The sequence below is a fragment of the Zeugodacus cucurbitae genome, chromosome 5 (assembly GCF_028554725.1).
Source record: "Zeugodacus cucurbitae isolate PBARC_wt_2022May chromosome 5, idZeuCucr1.2, whole genome shotgun sequence".
In the NCBI taxonomy this organism is placed as follows: Eukaryota; Metazoa; Arthropoda; class Insecta; order Diptera; family Tephritidae; genus Zeugodacus; species Zeugodacus cucurbitae.
Genome location: NC_071670.1, coordinates 47192501 through 47212601, shown reverse-complemented (window position 1 = coordinate 47212601; position 20101 = coordinate 47192501). Strand labels below are relative to the sequence as shown.

Genomic DNA, 20101 nt, shown 5'->3' with positions numbered 1-20101 from the left:
TTGGGAAGAAAAATATTAAAAAAAAAAATTATAAAATTATGTGCAAAAAATGCCGTTAGATTACTATTTATACTTTTATATATTTTTTTTACTGTTGTTCATATGCTTATCAAGCACTCCGATCTCATTTCTTGCACTTAATCTCGAAGTATATCAGTGCGTAGCTGCTTATATTAACTGTATCTGTATCAGATCTGGTTTATATTATTTTTTTTTGCGTAAAATACCAACATATCTCGCTGCTAAACCGTCACCGCGCACTACTGTTCGCTATTTTATCAGTCGCTATCTGATATTTTATTGCATTAAATACCTAATTAGGTAAGCATGTCATGTCGGTGAAATATTTTAAATTATTCGAGTATGCGATTGCAATGTGAAAGACAATTTATAACGCATTGTCAGAGCGTTGCCATTACAGACGGTATATATAATATACTATATAACATAGGATATATACATATATATAAAAGAGTTACGGATGCGAGTGTAATACAGTGTGCGACTCAACAGTCAAGTGTGTCTTTATACATTATATATTATAAATAAGTACATATGTATATACTAGCTACATTTAGATACAAAGTGAATTAGTGTGTTGCTATGTAAATACCCAAGTGATAGTCAGCCGATCGTGCGCTCGATCTCTCTGTGGGTGCAGGCGTTCATTTATTTGTGTGACTTTGTGAAAAAATAATAAAAAAATAATTGAGTGAAATAGTAAGTGAATACATAGTGTATATACATATATACATTTTTATATACATATATATATGCATTTGCAATTCACAAACAGTCAGCAAACACATGATTTTTATTAGTCGCCGATTTCATGCTGACAAATTAGCTGTGTCCACGGCATGTTTTTTTCAATTTCAGGCACACACCAATATATGTATATTCATAAAAGTAATTCTTTTGAACTAAAATTATTTCTTATTACTTGGAAATGACCTCAAAAGCACTTATTATTTATTAGAAAAATTTCAGCTGAAAATAAATCAACTTTCTATGAAACATGAAAAATATTCTCGAATCAAAAAAATTATTTAAAAAAATTCCAAAAAGAAATAAAAAATCATCATCATCAATATTCATTTTTTTACACTTTACAAATGTTGGCTATCATTCTTGTTCAATGAAATAACTAAGTCTAACTATAACTAAAAATAAACGATTTTTGAAGTCCATTTCTGTTTTCTATTTTCTGTTTTTTGTTTTCTAGCGCCGACCAGTGAACCGGAAATTATAATAGAGTTCGTTATTTTCACAGTTGCCCTAATTATTTTCTTTTATGCCGTGTAGATTGATGCGTGCTAAGCAAATACATACAGAGGCTACATTTGTAGACACAAATATTTATATTTCATGTACTATAGTTGACTTAAACAAATGCTTTATAATTTATCAACTATAAATAGATGTCAGAATAGAAAACCTCAAAAATAATTAAGTACAAAAAGATAATAATATTGTTTATTAATTGATTTTTCAAGGAGTCTTGTGGTAGTTGCGCATTTTTTCGAAACTATAATTTTTGGACTAAATAATGTATTAAAAAAAAGTAAGGAAAGGCTAAGTTCGGGTGCAACCGTACATTTTATACTCGCGCAATTTGTTGCTATATTTTCATTAATATAACACACAATTTGACCCAAATATTTGGCATAGAGTCCAATAGAAAAACGATCGTATTTTGGAAAATAACCATTTCTGGCACAGAAACACACTAATAGAAGAAAAAAACTTCCTCTGTATTATATTAAGATATCTGAGAGATTTACCGATATTTTAGTTGAAACATAACCCTAAGGCTCTGAGTTCTTCATATTCGACATTCAAGGCCTTCAAAAGTTATAGTCCGTTTTCGACAATTTTTTCACAAGTGAAGCCAGTGATGATATGCACTATTTGTATAAAGTTTTATTCCGCTATCTTCATTGGTTCCTTATGTTTACATTATAAAGTGAAGGAATCAGATGGAATTCACAATTGAGTTACATGGGAAGTTTTCGTGGTTGTAAACCGATTTCGCCTATATTTCACCCGTGTCATCAGGGTGTCAAGAAAATATTGTATACCGAATTTCATTGAAATCTGTCTAGTAGTTCCTGAGATATGATTTTTGACCCATAAGCGGGCGATGTCACGCCCATTTTCCATTTTGTAAAAAAAATCTAAGTGCACCTTCCTTCTGCTATTTCTTCTGTAAAATTTAGTGTTTCTAACTTTTTCATTAGTGAGTTAACTCACTTTTAGTAATTTTCAACCTAACCTTTGTATGTGAGGTGGGTGTGGTTATTATCCGATTTCAACTATTTTCATGTTGTGTGGTGGGGTACGTAAGGTAACCGACTGCAGAAAGTTTGGTTTATATAGCTTTATTGGTTAGCGAGATATGCATATTTTTTAGACTCGTCTCGTCACCTTGATCATTTTGATATATATAACTCTATATCTAACTCGTTTAGTTTTATAACTTACAAACAACCTTTGTGTTAACAAAACTGGAATACTCTCTTAGCAACTTTTGTTGCGAGAGTATAAAAATTAGATAATTTGGTTGGTGTTCAAAAAATAACGGGAATTTTAAAATTAAATATTTCTAATTTTCTAATTTTTTTATATTTAATTAATTGTTCATTAATATTCTCTTCATTTAATTATTCCATCATTTTTAGTTTCCAATAATTTTAATTTAATCATTAAATAATACATATTTGCCTTCACCCAAAATGCACACAGTTTATTTTCAAATACTTTTATTACGAAATAAATAATTATATTATAAATATATACAGCGTCTATTTTTATAAACATAAATACGTATGGAACATAAATATGTACATATACATATATATGTGCTTACTCATGCGACTAGAATTGTGTGTGCTCTAATTTTAAATAATACCGGCCAGTGAAATATTTTTAAAAACGAACACAAGTATTTTTTTATATGCTAAAAATTATATATATAAATAAACGTCAACAACAAATATTATTTTTTTTGGTTATAAACAATTTTTGTGCTACATTTTATTTCATTATTTATTTGCAATTTCAAAATGGTGAAATTGAAATGCTTCGTACAATTTAAGCATTTATAAATAATTAAAACTTTAATATTATATGTTAATAGTTTGGGTACAATGCTTGCTCATTGTGAGAAATTACAGATTAAGTACTAAATCTTGATTTATATCATAATGTGCGTAAAATATTATTATTTATTTTTATTAAGTGAATAATATCAATGTAATAATTATTTTACATGAGAAATTATCGATTTGTCACTCCTCTATTCGCTATGTTTGAACTTTGCTCTCTTGTGAAAAATTCATGCGAAAAGCAACAACAAAGCAATGCAGTCGAATACAATAGAGCTTGTGTGGGCAGCCCTTTGAAGTCGTATAACCGCCTACTAATGTCCTTATTTATTTAATTATACCAGTTCTTTTCAAGACTTTCGATTAATATATTCAAGAAAATTACCATCAAGATTAAACATTTTGGGTAACTTTTTGTACGATCACTTCAGTCAAAGTAGTTCTTCATCTCGATGTTCGAACAATTTCTGTAGTGCGCTAATACTCAACAATTCAATAAAAATTAGTATTTCATCAACACACGAAATTCCCATGCATAATTTTGTTTTTAGAGCCAATTATCCGATTATCTTAGTCTCGTTGATAACCTCTTCATTATCGCTGATGAAGCCCGAAAACAGAAAAATTGATAATTGAAGTCCAATTCATGAACATATGGCCTCCTTAATATTGATTGTGATACGCGTTATTATCTTGATGACAATATATTTTTTTTTCGAATCGAACAGGTTTTTTCAATTTTTTATAATACTATATAATTTGCTGGAAGACATAGCCCAAATAGCACTCAGCAGGTTATTTTTTGGTATCAGCAGTAGCCTTTCGGAATATTGGGTTTTACTATAAAATTCATAGGTGCTACATTAGAGCACCCTCTCCTCTCACAGAAACCATACCAACTGTTCAGACTGCCTATAGTACTAGTATACAGTTTGCATTAAAGTTTGCAATTTTGTTTACGAAGCACTCCAATTTCTTGTCCTTCATTTGGGTTATATTTGTAGTGAATATAGATAGATCGGTATCGTGTTTAGTGTATTACTTGCTTTTCAGTTATCATTCATATCAATTAACCTTCAATTATACATTTATTTACTTGGGATTTCAAAACAGTTACTTTCGAATCGCTTAAATGGCTTTTAATGGAGGGTTTACAACCCTAGGTAGTATTGATGTTAGAGTTTCTTTTTGCATAAAATTTAGGGTGTGTTACTACAATGAAGTTAGTTCATGAAGATATTAAGGATTTATTGCGAAAAGTATGCTTACCAGATTATAATCAGTTATGGATAGAACCTATAGATGATACAGCCGCACAAAAAAAAATGTGTCATGATCTGGGGTTATTCCTAGGTCCAGGATTTGAAATAACCCGTTATTCGGAGGTTTTCGGAATCACTGATTACGAATCTGTTGTCGGTTTTTCAAAATTCAAAAAGGCGGATCCAATACGGCGGATGATTTTTGGAAGAATTCTTCCGAATCGCTTCAAACTCGTTACACGGGAGTTTTCGGGAGCGCTGATTATTCGAATTCAGTAGATACTATACATAGTAAGAGCCCCAGGTCATGTCAATTTTTTTTTTGCGTGGCTGTGTTATCTTTGAAAATTTATATCACCTTTTTACAATTATTCAAGACTAATTTGGGAGATGTCTTCAGTTTTTTTTCGAAGACGGAGTGTTTTGTCATCATAAGAAGTATGAACCTTAATGTCTCTTTTTGTCAATGTTGTCAATAGAGGTTGCAATTGGCCAATTAAACTTGTTTGCTATTCGAAAACTGTATTTTAAAGTACTATTAGTAATCAGTAATCTGGATTCGTTGCTTCAGTTGGGATTTTCACTCAACAATACATGAAATTTTGACCATTTTGGTTATGTTATGGCATATGGCATGTTTCAATGACAAATTATTATTTCATGATTTCTTAGATGAAATAAATATAAATATATTTTGTTCCCAACAATTTAGTTCGTCAGCCAATGCAACCTAAACAAAACCACAACAATTGAGTTGACTTCATCTCGCAACAGAATGCTTGAAATGATATAATTTCTATGAGTATATTTTTAGACGGACCATAACGTAAGAATGTACATATGAGAAAGGCGAGTAAAAATACACAACTGACTGCATGCTTTTTCCTTTACATATTGTTTGCAATTATTAATGTTTATATCTACATATATGTATGTATGTATATATATGAGTGTGTGTCCATATGAACTAGTACAATGCAAGCCAGTCGTTCGTTGATTTGCAACGTGGCAAAATAGAATTTACAGCAAAATACACGCTAACTAATATGTACCATACAATGGGCATAAAGCAGAAGATAGCGCGCGACGGGCGAAAGTCAACGAAAATTAAGCGAAAAATGTAAAACCCAACGCCATATTGGAATGTGACTTGATTTTTCCAGCCTTCTTTTTTTTTTTTGTTTTCACTCTAATAGTAGTATGTATACACATTTCTCGTTTGGTGTTTTTCGCTATTGTTGTTGTTGTTGTTTTTTTATTTTTTTTATTTTTTTTTTTTGTTATTGCTAAAGTACAAATCGTGTGGTTGGCGTTGTTGAGGTGACGGTGTGTTTAAAGAAATAGATACAATTGTATATACAATCTCATATATTTATGTGTGTTTGTATGTGTATATATTTTAATTTGTATGTGCGCATTTGTTTATTCATATTTATGATATGTGCATAATATCTATGTACATACAACTGTATATTTTCTTTTTCTAAGTAACACATTGGTTGGTCAGGCGCATTGCTTGCTGGCAGTCACCTGAAGTGAACCTCTGTCTGTCTGTCTATCAGTTAGTCGCGCAAATAGACTCATTTTGCTGTTTTGCAAAACTATATTTATATTAAAGGCATATGCTTTTTGTTGTTGTAATTGTATGTATGTATGTATGCGCAGGTATATCGTTATGTTTATTTGTTGAATTGTGCAACTTTGTATTCATCATCATCGTTTTGTATATAATAATTGTGCGAATGCGAATGCGAATGCCATTTGCTGTACTTTACATACATTTCTTATAATCATACGCCGCTTTTTTTTGTTTTCCATTTTATGGACGACGGTCGCTTGTTCTCACTCTTGCTAGTCAGTCAGCCAGCCAATATGGTTGTTGTTATTTTTCTATATGGCTTTGGTTGTTGTTGTACAAAATATGTATGGTATGGTATGGTTGCGGCCGCGTTGACAACAACGGCGTCATCCACTTCACGGTATCTACACCATTTCTATATGTGTGTCCGCACACCAACAGCAGCCTCACACTTTAGCGCTCCATTAAGACAGACGGACATGGGGTAATGTGTGTGTGCGCAACTCCAGTCTGGGATGAGTGTGGAGCGAGTGAATCGGTTGCTTGGCTAACACTGGCTGTTGGGCGTACTGACTGTCGGTTAAGTCGCGCTAAGCAGTCACTAGCTGTTGTTGTTGGCTGGAGGTATACAAACAGACACATAGTTGTTTGTATGTATATATGTAGGTATGTTTATATCTCTGTGTTTGTGTATTTGACATTTTGTGGGCATTTTTGTTGTCGTCTGTTATCCCTGTCAGATTGGTTTTATTGAATTATCTTTTTCTACACTCGTCGCTTTAGTTTTACGCCATACTTTGCCATGTCTTCTAGTTTCTTTAGCGAATTCGCATATTAAATTTTTCATTCGTTAGTTGTGTAATTGCGGCATTTCAACTGCCCTGCCAGTTGTTTGCGGGGAAAAATTATTAAATAGCGATAATAAAACTAAAATAGCTCGAAAATTCGTTGTACAAAAAATAGTAGTATTTCATATCTGGTTTAAAAAAGTAGCTGAAATATAGGTAAATCTAAAAATTATGTATAGATACAAAGAATGAACCCCATTTCTATGTGGTCGAAAAGCCCCTATTATATAAAACTGCCATACAGGGACGCGGTATAGAGTTGACTAGACGGTATTTCTTCCCAAGAATCCTTCACTATTACCCAAAGTTTGCGATTATTGCTTTTCTGAATATCACCCCATAAGTTTTCTATGGCATTCAGGTCGGACCAACGGCGCAGGTCAAGGCATGACCCTAATCCCTTTGATACGAAACCACTCTATGACTAGTCGACTTGTATGTTTCGGGTCATTATCCTGTTGGATGACCTATTTCTATGTAATTGAGGTGGGACCAACGGCGCGGGCCAAGGCATGACCTTAATCCCTTTGATATGAAACCACTTCTTGACTAGCCGACTTGTATGTTTCGAGTCATTATCCTGCTGGAGTACCCATTTCAGAGGCATTTCCTATTCAGTATAAGGTAACATTATGTTATTCAAAATATCAACGTGTTCATTTTGAACCATGACAGTGTAGATATGATATATGGGCCCAGCACCATCAAAATAAAAGACAAGCCCAAACTAATATTTTTAACCATCCATGTTTTACCGTTATCGTAGTGTGTCTAGATGTCTGTATTCAGTCTTCGGTGGACGATGCACGATGCTGTCCTGCACCTGCACCTCCAAAAAGAACGTTTTTACTTACATCTGTCCACAATATATTTCGTCTCTTTTCCAATTTCAATGATAAGACTCCAACACACGCACTGTTATTATTTTGAACACAACTGTATGTATTTGTGTATATTCTTTCATCATTTATATAGATTTTTTTTATTTTCCACAGATTGCTACTTTATCTTCCATTATACATATTTACATTTTACCACTCTATCCGTGAATACTAGAAACTATCGCAAAAATATGCACAGTGAAAGCTCCCATAAACAGACACCAATGGCTAACTTACTTTTTGTCTTAAATACCTTGAATTATATTTAGTTAAAAGTACCTAAAATGAATGAAAATGGATACTCTTATTAAAAAATTAAAATAATTTTCCAAAAAATCTGTATTCTCAGCAGTATGACCTCTTTAAGATAAATCCACTTATGAAAGCTTTCATCTATAAGGAGCTTTCACTGTGTATACTCACATATTATATTGCGCTGCATTATAAATGAGCTTAGCAAGCATAGAAGCCTATAATTTTGCTATTTTTTCCGCGATTTACGCACAGAACATACGCAAACAGTCGGCAAACACTAACTTGTAGACAGACATACACATACATACATATATATGTACATATTATTTCGAACATAAATATACATGCATATATCTGTATGAACGTTTATTCACGTGATATATAAGAATAAATTGCTACATAAATACATACATATGTATATAATATCTATATAAATAAACTTTAGTTAGTTGGATCTGTCTGTATGTATGTATATTTAATGTGCCGTTTATTAGCTGTGTTTGGTTGGCAACCACCAAACGGTAACGGCTTTGACAACAATAATAATAATAATAAAAAATACATACATTAACAAAAACAACAACAACAATCATCCGGCATTTGCTAACGTCAACCATAACGACAATCGGTGCTTAAAGCTCTGACAGCTCGTTTATACGCTTCGCTTTGTCTCAGCTTTGTGCTACCTCCGCCCGCGGCTATGCCTGCCATTACCTATCACATTGTAGTATGTATACATATGTACATATATTTCAATATTTACATAAATATATACTTATATACATATATATATATATATTTGTATGTGCATATATAAAAATAAATTTGCAAAAAAAAAAATTTGTTTCTTCTGTATTTTGCTGACTTCATTTGTCTTCTAAAACACTAGCTGTATGCATACATATGTTTGGTTTGTTATTTTGTATTATTTTTTATTATTACTTTGACGTTGGTTTTCATGCGACGGGCAAAATCCATGAGGTACTTCGCTTAATTGCAATCGCACTTGACTTGTGAACAAGTATGGCTATAGCTTTATTTAACTTTGTAACAAGTCACTTAATACACACGAGCTTTGAAAATAGTTATTTCACGGAAAATATTCAATTAAAATTGTATTAGAGTTCAAATATTGAAGTTTAGTTGAAATTGATCATAGGTTACGTATACGCCATGGTGCTCCGGAAAAAGAAAACATATGATAAAGGTTGATTAGCAGTGAATGGCTTCATTGAATTTTGCAATTTTAGAATTTTTTTAAACATTCAGAATTCTTTTGCTTTTATTTGTTGGTATTATTTTAGTTCAGTCAAAATCGAAATTTTCTTTTTAAGAATCTAAAAGATAATTTATCTAATTTTAATTTTTTGTTTCAACGAAATCAAGTATTTGTGTCGAAGAAATTGTTCCGATTTGACTATAATATGTTATGCAAATGTTATTGTAGTCATTCACATGACTTTTAACACCGTTTATCGGTGAAGTTTACGAAAAAACTCATTCTATCAGCTTTTTAAGGTATTTAGCTCGTCGAATCAACAATTTTTACTATGAATTTTTTAAAATGCCCCAGAAAAATTATTAAGCTTACCAATCTTGCATTAAAATATGTCCAATTTTCAAAGGAAATGTCAAATGGCAACTCATGTTACCAGAAAATCAGAATATAAGTAGCAGATTATAAAGCATTAATATAAAGGTTTCAATTCAAAACAAGAATTATTTAAGGATACATAAAATAAATAAAAAAGGATGCCTTCAGGCAAGGGGTAAACAAAAAATCATAATGTAATTGATAACGCCTTGCAGTCTCCGTCGTCTAATCTTATTCTTATTGTTAGTCTGTGAAAAGTACTGTTTATTTTGTTGTTGTTATTGTTGTTGTAGTGACAATAGAAATATCTAAATAACTTTGAAGATTTTTTGCTCGGTTTGGTTCGTGGTGGAACTTGGGATCCTGACAGATGCAAGTTTCCAAAGCTGGAGCAAGCCGAGGTGGAATCATCTAAACATTTCATTCTCCACTGTCCAGATTTTGTCAGACTGAGTTTGAAACACATTGGAAGGCTCACCGTCGGCGAAACTAGCAAATTGGTTAGATTTGACAGTAGCCGACTAAAGAAGTTCATAGCAGATTCCAAGCGTTTTGCAGATTCTTAAAGGTCCTTGATACATTAGGAGCACAAAATCTTCTGTATATGCAGATATCTGCCTACTAACCTTACCCAACCTAACCTAGTTCGCGGTGGAATATAAATTCCGATTTGTTGAGGACCCAAATATTGTGGGTATGAAGGTCGATGTAGGTGATGAAGGTCGGTCTTGACATTTATACATTTTTGAAGCGGAAATATAGGTTCAAATCGAGCAAAAGAAGTACATATTATTACTATAAATTAAAGAATTAACTAGATGAATATATTCATTATGGATTACCAAATTAATTAATGAAAAAAAATGAATTTAATTTATTTTACATTCATCAGTTTATGAGGTCATTAGTGATGAGCGATATTTCACTACCGGTGATTTTTTCACTATGATTGAAAAATCGAGTACAGCAACAGCGATCAATTTTTGTAAATATCAGTGATTTAAAATCGCTATTGCAGTTAAGTAATTTGAGTTCGATCATAGTAGCTATAGAGAAGTTCAGTGCTTTTGTTCGATCACAGTACATATAGGAGCTCAGTAATTCTAATTCAATCACTGTAGCAATAGCAGTTCGAAAGTAGCAATCACTGTTCAGTGATCACAGTAGGATTTTTAGTTGTGGATACGGTGATTACAAAAGCACTTAAATGTACCCAAAATTTATTAATCAGGTAATAGTGATTACAAAAGCAGGTAAATTTTGGATATTGCTAAAATTAATAAAAATGTATATGTAAAAAATTAAAAAAAAATTGGAGTACAAATTCTCATAAATTCGTTTTTTTTTTTTGGTTGTGATCGCAATAGCAATAAAAAATCACAGTGATTCGAAAATAGCAATATCGCTCATCACTAGAGGTCGTACTGAGAACTTCCACTTAGGAAATTCTGACAAGTTTCTAAGGAAGTGCAGGAAGTTTGTGATTTTTTTTTTTTTGAAGAGCTAATGACTACCAGAAGAAATCAAGTATTTAACGAATTTAGTATTATGAACATTCAAGTTAAAATTCAGCACTAATAAGTTAGATAAATCTACTGTATATAGTTCATATATTAAAATTATACTTAAATACCTTTAAATAAGCCCAACAACTACTATATTAATAATAAATAGTTTTCGAAAAAAATATTTCAATAATAAATCATATGCCGAATAATGTAGTATAAATGAATAAATAAATAATTAAAATAAAAAACAATTACGCTACAACAACACGATATTTTTCACGCTATCGTTTAGTTTAATTTGTAGCGATTGAAAGTAATCATGCCTAGCGGCAAACACAAACACACACACCCGGCCGACCACACCAACATAAACCGAACGTTATTCAACCTTTGCTATTTAGTGCCGTTGCGGTTTTGTTAGTTGCCGAACTCTGCTGCCAGTAATTCAAATCCCAATTATACAATATTGTAGTTGCTTTTGCTGAACTTCTGGTTCTTGTGTGTGGCTTTTAACCGTTTCGTTGTCGTTTGGCGTTGACGACGACGACGAGACATTTGCTTCGTTATCGTAGCGCCGCACATACATAAATATCTACATGCATACTTATGAGCTGACGATGTATATCGTCCAACGTCCGCCAAGCGTCGTACGTTGTTCCGTCGTCGTCGTTCCGTTCGTCCGTCGCATTGCCGCAACGGTCGTCGTCGTCGTCTCATATCATTTCCACTTTGGCCATTCCATTTGGTTCCTGTTGTTCTGCTGCCACTGTTTTGATTTTTGTTGTAGTTACTTGCTGTTGTTGTTGTTGTTGCTATTATTTCACCTTTAGTTTTGCAATTGCCTTTGCCTGTTATTATGGGGGGCGGGGGGTGTATGGCGGGGGGCGCTTTGCGCGCTCACACAGTTCAAATTCGACGTCAACGACGTCACATAAATGCTACTCGCTATGGCCACGGTCGCGCTGCGCTGCGCTGCTGCTGCCAATGCGTTTTGGGCTTTCTGTTGCTGCTTACACAAAATCACATCTCTCTTCGACTTTTTAGTCTCAATTCGCGTGCGCTACAATAATAATGTATCTGCGAGTAGTACCACGCGATTCTCCTCCACACATAACACAGCACAACAAAGCGCCAACGAGCAGCCAACAGCAGCAACAGCATAACAGTAGCTCTATAGCAGCAAAGTAAAATTTATAGACATACATACAGACAAAACACACATACATACATCGCAACGCAGTGTGTATGTACAGCGAGAGCATTGTGTACAGTGATTTTTGTGCATAAATGTCGACAGGCAACGCAAAAATATTCAACTCCAAGACAATGCGAAAATATCTACGCACACGCATACAAACATAAATACATAAAAATAAAATAAAAATAAAAATAAATAAATAAGTGAGTATGTACATTGACTCGTTTCGGCGAGTATTGTATTCATTGTTGAATATTATTAACTTGTTGGTGAAGTGAAGAAAAAATTTAAAAAAAAATTAAAATAAAAAAAAAATAAAAAATAAAATTATGAAAACAATAAAATAGCAGATAACAAATTGTAGTTTCAAAGAGTAAAGTGCAAAAATAAAAACAACAAAAAAAAAAACACAATTAATAGATAATAGTGTCCAAGATATCGCAACAAAGTGTTTCACAAGCAATCATTTGCGGAAAAAACACAAAAGTAAATTGTAGAAAAATACAAAGCTTAAAAAGTAAGTGCGAATAAAGGTAAAAGTGATGACAGATAAATGCCAGAAACAGTTTATTTTTATAAAACAAAAACAACAATAAGAAATATATAATATATCAAAAGGAACACAGAATAAATTTCAAATGCAAATAAAGCGCTTAGAATATACAGACAACTATACACAAACATACAAATGAAAAAAATATAAAAAATATATATATACATACATACATACATACACACACATAAATTAGTATTAATCAACTTGAATTTAAATATCAGTTGTGTTAAATACGTGTCTCACTTTCGTTGTCTGTAAATATGTATGTGTGAAATTGCTAGTTGATTTGTTGATGTTTTAAATAATGTTTTGAGGGTGTTGGTGCTAAGGAAAAATTATAACGGTTTTTTAAGCGATTTACCACAACTTTCTGTTTTATTTTTAGAGAAAAATGAACACAACAAATTACAGAAATTATTTTAAAAAAATTTCGATAATTCCATATACAGTGTTGTGCAATAAAGTGGGTACTAAATATTACAATTTTTTGCAGTGTAATTTTGAGTGAGTTCAGAAAAAAAATTATAACGGTTTTTAGCGATTTACCACAATTTTCTGTTTTACTTTTCCATTAGATAATAATAAATAAAACCAATTTTAGAAATATAATATTTTTTTAAAATTTCCAATAATTTGATATACAGTGTTGTGCTATTAAGTGGGTACTAAGTATTATTATAATTTTTTTTTTCAGTGAAATTTTGCGGTATGCAATGGTTTTTATCAAACTTTATTAAAGTAATAGCAAATATAAAATTTTTCTAACAACTAAGGCAATTAATACAAAATTTTTTCTTAATAAAAAAATGTTTGCGTGTTCTCGTGTACATTGTTTAATTTCAAATACCGTTTTAATTTCAACAAAGTATTTCATATCTTGATACGAGTATGATATAATATTATTAGAACACGATAGAAATGTTAAGTCGCAATCAGCTTAAAACACAGTTCAAAACTCATTCAATTTTATCAAAATTATTGAAATAAAGGCAAAAAAGTAAACTCAATGTTTAGATAAAATTGTTACAAACAGTTGTGTTCAAAATAATAATAGTGCGTGTATTAGAGTCTTATCATTGAAATTGGAAATATTGAGCATTCATGGGAAGAAATACCTAAAACCCGTTATGAAGGCCTAGTCAACTCTAATTTATATAATAGTGGTTTTTCGACCAAATACCGAACCCCATTTCTTTGTAGCTATACATAATTTTTAGATTTACCTATGTTTCAGATACTTTTTTAAACCAGATGTGAAATACTACTATTTTTTTTTTTTTAACTATGAATTTTCGAACTATTTTAGTTTTTTTATAAAAAATTAATAAATGTCAAATTATGGGCCTAATCATTGACTCCGCAGCGATTTCGATTTCGATACGATAAACATTTTCGATCGAAAATGTTCATGCAATCATTGATTCTGTCGATAAACTGCTTTACCACGAAGTGAGAACGTAAAACGGTTTTATCGACCTTTATCGACAAATATGACAAATTCGACAAAAGTGTCTGCGCTTAATGCTTAGTTCAAAAAAAATTAAAACTGACCTATAGTTACAGGTGAAATATCTTTCTAATAAATATTTAATCGCCTGAGGCTCTTTGAAAAGTTCTTTTGCTATTTCGAGGGGGCAACTTTATATCGCTTTTAAACATCTTTAAGTTATTTTTGTTAGTCTGTTTTTCTCTCTTGTCTCTAAAATACCCATTTAAAACATAATTTAGTCCGTAATCAGTAATTATTTACATAAAAACTGCCAAATGGTTTGTTTCTTTTACAATTTCTGCAACTCATTCATGAACGGATAGACTTCGACCAAAATTTTCGATTTTGCGGATTCAATGATTTCATAATTAGCGACATCTATTAGCCGTGGAATGCACTTTTTCGAACCGGTAAGTGAGTTCAATGTGATCGTAAATTTTATTTTCGATACGGTTTCAATGATTCCGACGTAAAATTTTTCAATCGAAACGGATTTAATGATTAGGCCCAATACTTTTTATTAGAAATTCAAATTTTTTAATTAGAAGAATGACCCTCTACAGTGCCCTAGGTCGGAAGCAAATATAAAATAGCCTTCAATGAAATAAATAATAATAAGTGCTCCAATTTGTTAATAAAGTTAAATAGTTAATATTTTAAAACAAATATCTACGAATAATTATTCGTTATGCCATTTTATTGCACACCACTGTATTTGTTTTTAAAAAAGTTGTTAATTATTAAACATTTTTTTTTGCATATCACGAGAAAAACTTTGAATGATTGACATTTTTGATTTGATATTTGAAAAAAAAACAGTTATTTTCGTATATTATATATTCATATGTACATATATACATACATACATTGTATTACACCGAATGCTTGTTAATATTAAAATTCATATTAATAAGTAATTAATCAAATTCATATCATATTTAGAATACGTATTAGTTATATATATATATTATTTCATATGTATGTGTATTTGTATAGTATTTATAAAGAATAAGCCTAATTGAAAAAAACTAGAATGTAATTATTAAGTTAAGTCGCCTAAGCCGTTAAATCTTCACACCTTAGTGTGAAAAATTAAAGAAGTAACAATCAACAAATTCAATTTGAAAAATGTAAGTATGTATGTATGTATATTTTTACTCGTACGTATTAAAATGCAATCCTGCCTAAACAACTTTTGTCTCATTTTCACCAATTCAACACAAAGTGAAACGTTAAAAATACAAAAAACAAAAACATAAAAATAAAATTAACGCAAAGGTGGAGGTACAAGATAAACATACATAAAGCTGTACATATGTACATACAGTTATACATACATACATACATACATACATAAGTACATAGCTAATTAAACATTTGAAACGCTTTAAGAAAATGTGGCGATTTTTTTTCTTAAATACTTTCCATGTACAAAAGCAAAGCATGGCAAAGTTTTCGAATTTAAGTAGATATACACACACATTCTGTTTTACTGAGTTAGGTGTGTATGTATGTAACTACAAGTACAACACAATTAAAATACAACGTCGCCACCACCACCGCCACCTCAATCCCGCAACCACTTAGCCGCCCTCTGCAACCTCTTGAAAATAGCAACGCCCGTTGAGCAGCAGCACCACTATTCGCCAGTTGTTGTTGTTGTTGTTGCTATTCGCTGTTGATTTTTTCTTGTTTTTATTTTTCGCAAATGTGTGCTTCCTCTGCAGCGCAGCATATGTATGCGCTCTCATTCTTATATGTGCTCTCGGCCCCCAAATTGCGGGCCCACTGAATGAGTGAATGAGTGTCTGTAGCCCGCTGCACTGCACTGATGCACTGCTCTTGCTGCTCTCTCCACTCTACTCCCAATGCAATTTAATGTTTTTTGCGCACACACACACACACTGCCAAGTGCCAAGTGCTGTTTGCAGATGTCTTTTTGCTTTGTTTTTGTTGCTACTTTTTGTTTCTGCCTTGCCTTGCACACCCCCTCGCGAGTGCATATTCGCGTCAGTCAGTGCAAAAGTAGTTACAAATTTACGATTTTTTGTTTGTATGTATGTGTTATACATGCAAGTGGCTACATTTGCAAGCGATTGGCACTCGTATGAATTTGTATTAAATTTTTTTTCTCTGTACTTGATTTTGTTTCAAGACTGTGTCCAAGCGTTTGTGTGCGGTTGGTTGATTGCTGTTGTGATATGATTTTCATCCGCTTACTTTATTTTCGATTTTTGCTCGCTTTCGGTCGCATCACACACAACTCGAGAGCGTTCAAGCCTATACAACAAAATGGACATACATACATACCAACAAACATATAGACATACAAACATACATATATATGTCCATATCGTATAATATACTCTTTCCACTCGGATATATATTTTATTAGCGCATCTATAAGCTTTGTTGTTGTATACGAGTGTGTGTCTGTGTATTTGTTGTAGCGCCCAACCACTGCTACACCGCTCCAACGCTTTTAACTGCCATCAAACTACCGCCATACTTGACTCCCTCCCTCCCATTGTGATTTTTTGCCATTCTATTTCCATTTTATTTCAGACATATCTACATACATTTGTATATACATATATTTTGTTGCTTTGCTCTACTCACCAGTTCCGCAATTCACTTGCTCACACTTTTGCCCTGCTCCACACTCCTTACGTTTCCCCACGCACTCTTTGGCCGTTGTCGCTAGTTGTTACGTTGTTGTTGTTGTTTATTTTTTCATTTATTTTTTTTTTGCTTCGCCCACCAATCCCCCTCCTTTCTACATGCCATGCCTTTTCATTTGCCTGACAGTCGGTCGGTCGTTCGGTCGGTTTGGTCTGTTGTTCGGTCCATTGAATTTTTTATTATAATATTTTTTTCGTGTTTTTTTTTTGTTCGTCATGTTTGCTATATTTGTATGTATTCCATCTTACCTCATAAATACATGCGCGCATATTTTTCAAGTACTGCTGCTGTGCCCCCCTCTTGGCCTACTCCATCTCCAAACTGTTCTTAGCATTCAGGTTATCTCTATGTATTCCGCCACATATATACTTCTGTATATACATACATAACTTTGTACATATGTACGAACATTTGCACCAATTTGCTGTATACCATCGTTTAATCTCGACATTTTTCTTCTACTTTTACTCTTAGTTTATATTTATTCTGCATATTTTATACCCTTTCGTTCTTCTGATTTTTTTCGTCTTACTTACTTACTCTACCCACACTATAGTGCGCGCTCGATTCGATTTCAATTCAGTTCTATTATGTTTTCGTTTGTCATACTCTTCCGTTATTTTGTATGTAATTTTAACTTATGAAGCCTCGACTCGTTTTTTTTTTTCCTAAATCGTTAAGTTTTAATTCATCGACTAAACAAAATTAACGGTCTTCTCTCTACCTTTTTAGTTTTTTTTTTACTGTTAACGTAGGTTTGCTAAGTAAATATTTGTAGTAATTAATTGGGTAATCGATATGTTAAAAATATAACGTTTTCTAATTAATATATTTTAGATTTATCATTAAATGTTTCAAGAAATGAAAAATGATGTATTAATTATTATACAATGCACGAAGTGAGATAAGTAACGTCGAGAAATCTTTCTAAAAGGCTTATTAACAAGGTTTCCATTATATCTTGTCAATTCCATTATAATCTTCTTGAACCTTTGTTCTATATAAATTATTCAACTTTCTGGCACGCGATTGCGTTGCGAAAAGTTTGACTTGCAAGACGATTTTCAGTTTCAGATTAAGATTATCCATCACGGAGTCTTTTTGATACCCTCACCTAAGAATTATTTCCAGAAAATTCAGTTGCTAGCAATAAATATAGCATATGTTACTCGGGGTGAATGTAGCTTTCCAATGTTGAAAGAATTTTTGAAATCGGCACAGTAGTTTTTGAGTTTATTCATTACAAACATACATACAAATCTTTTCCCTTTATAATTGTAGTATAATAGCCAACTACTAGGAGAAAACCTGCCAATACCATAAATTTGTGTTTTATATAACCTATATATTTACCATATTTCGCTTAGATCCTCCGTAAACACAAAAAGGTGGTTTGGCTAGATACCAAACAATAAACATTTCGCATTCATGAAACATTATCTCTCTGAGATCTTCAAGCGTTTGAGACTTCAAGAAACAACGCACTATATAAACCACCTAATCTACAGCACCAAAACATCCCATTCAAAAACGAAAAAGTCTTTGAACTATTTTGTATCGCTGTTAAATGACTTTGACGGTGATTTCGGGATACAGAACAAACAGCTGCTTCACCTCATGCATTTCATAAGATCATATGTATATTTAAGTCATTCATTAAAGTGTTCTGAAATCATGTCAATTGTTGTTCAGTGGTCCATGACATATAATTCGTTTTATTCTAAGACTTTAGACACAAAGATAGATCAGTTCTGTCACCATTTTTGGAAACCTCATGTTCTAACCAAATCGTGTGATTTCAAGTGTTTTTAAGTTTTTATACGTACTTCAAAGGCTTAAACCGTCCTATCTCGAAAGCCTTATTGTTGTACCTTAAGTTAATCTATGCGTTCCGACTTAATGCTGTTTAGTTCTGTTAAAAACTGCCTAAATTTTAACCATGGGCTAAGAAAACATAAATTTTAGAACAAAAAGTGCCGTAGCCTATGAAGGAAAGTTGGTCTGATCCTCTTGACATTGCATTACATTGCCGATTCTTCTCTCAATGCGTGAAAAGCCAAGTAGAGGAAAACCTTCGATTTTGATTACCTGTATTTTACCCATTAAAAATCATTAACATCAAAAATTAGATTTGTAAAACTGCTTGTAATTTTGTAATCTTTTTTTATAAAATTTGTTCTTTATAAAAATTACATTATTTGAAAAAAATGGGTTCCCTATAAATAACGGACTCTATGTTCAATATTTTTTATTTTTTTAATTTATTGCGATTAAAATATTATCTCACCAATCATCGAGTCTAATTAATGGTTGATTTTGGTTCTTTAATTGAAGAATGTCATAACTCCAAAGTATGCACTTCTTTAACTTTGGAGTAAACGTAATTAAAAAGATATAGCAGTTATACACAACAAAGCATCTAAACGAAGTCATATCTATGCTCTGAATTGAAAATTTGATTTTTTTGAGTTACATAGTTCTTCGAGTAAAGAATTAAAAAATTATTATTTTTAGACACCTATGCCTCCTTTTCGTACTGGTACTTTAATACTGCTCATATTCGTCATACTAAGCACATATGTTTGTTTGTATGATTGTATGATATGTCAGTCTGATGAGCGTAAACTCGTTGTAAACAAGCTAATAAATATACTTAGGGCTATATACAGGCACATACATACATACATATATGTATGGCTATTTAACGATTCGCCTATAGATTTCAATCATCGAAATTAGCGGTGAGTTTCAACCGGAACGCGTTGTTGAGTGGCAGTTTGACTAAGTGGCTAACTGAATTAAGTGTAGATACAACTAGTACGTATAAAATAAATAAGAGAATAAGAAAATTTACTGAAGCTGAGCAATATAAACACATACACACTTGTATTTAGTAGCAAAAGAAACTGCGTAAGTGAGCATATTGAAAAGAAAAGAGGCGTTTGGTTTGGCTAGTTAGTAAGTTAGTTAGAAAGTCAGTCAGTCAAGATGTACGAGCTGTTTGTCAAGTGCGGCGGCCTGCTCACAAGACAGACAAACAGACAGTCAGACAGACGGACAGAGTAAAGCACCAAATAAATCTCAAGCTACTGCTGTTGAAGCGCAAAAAGAGGACAATTATAGGCACACGTTGCACGGACAG

The 20101-nt window shown here is 32.2% G+C and overlaps 1 protein-coding gene across 4 annotated transcripts in view; it reads left to right on the top strand.

The window, feature by feature from the left end:
- Nucleotides 1-20101, top strand: part of Tlk2_0 (serine/threonine-protein kinase tousled-like 2) — a 180098-nt gene that overhangs the window by 128054 nt on the left and 31943 nt on the right. For 2 of the 4 annotated variants that reach the window (XM_054231075.1, XM_054231074.1), the window contains exon 1: nucleotides 12006-12749. The exons of the other annotated variants lie outside the window; for them this stretch is intronic. The gene's annotated coding sequence lies outside the window, so the exon portion shown is untranslated. Of the gene's footprint in view, nucleotides 1-12005; nucleotides 12750-20101 lie in introns of those variants that run through there. 4 annotated transcript variants of the gene reach the window in all.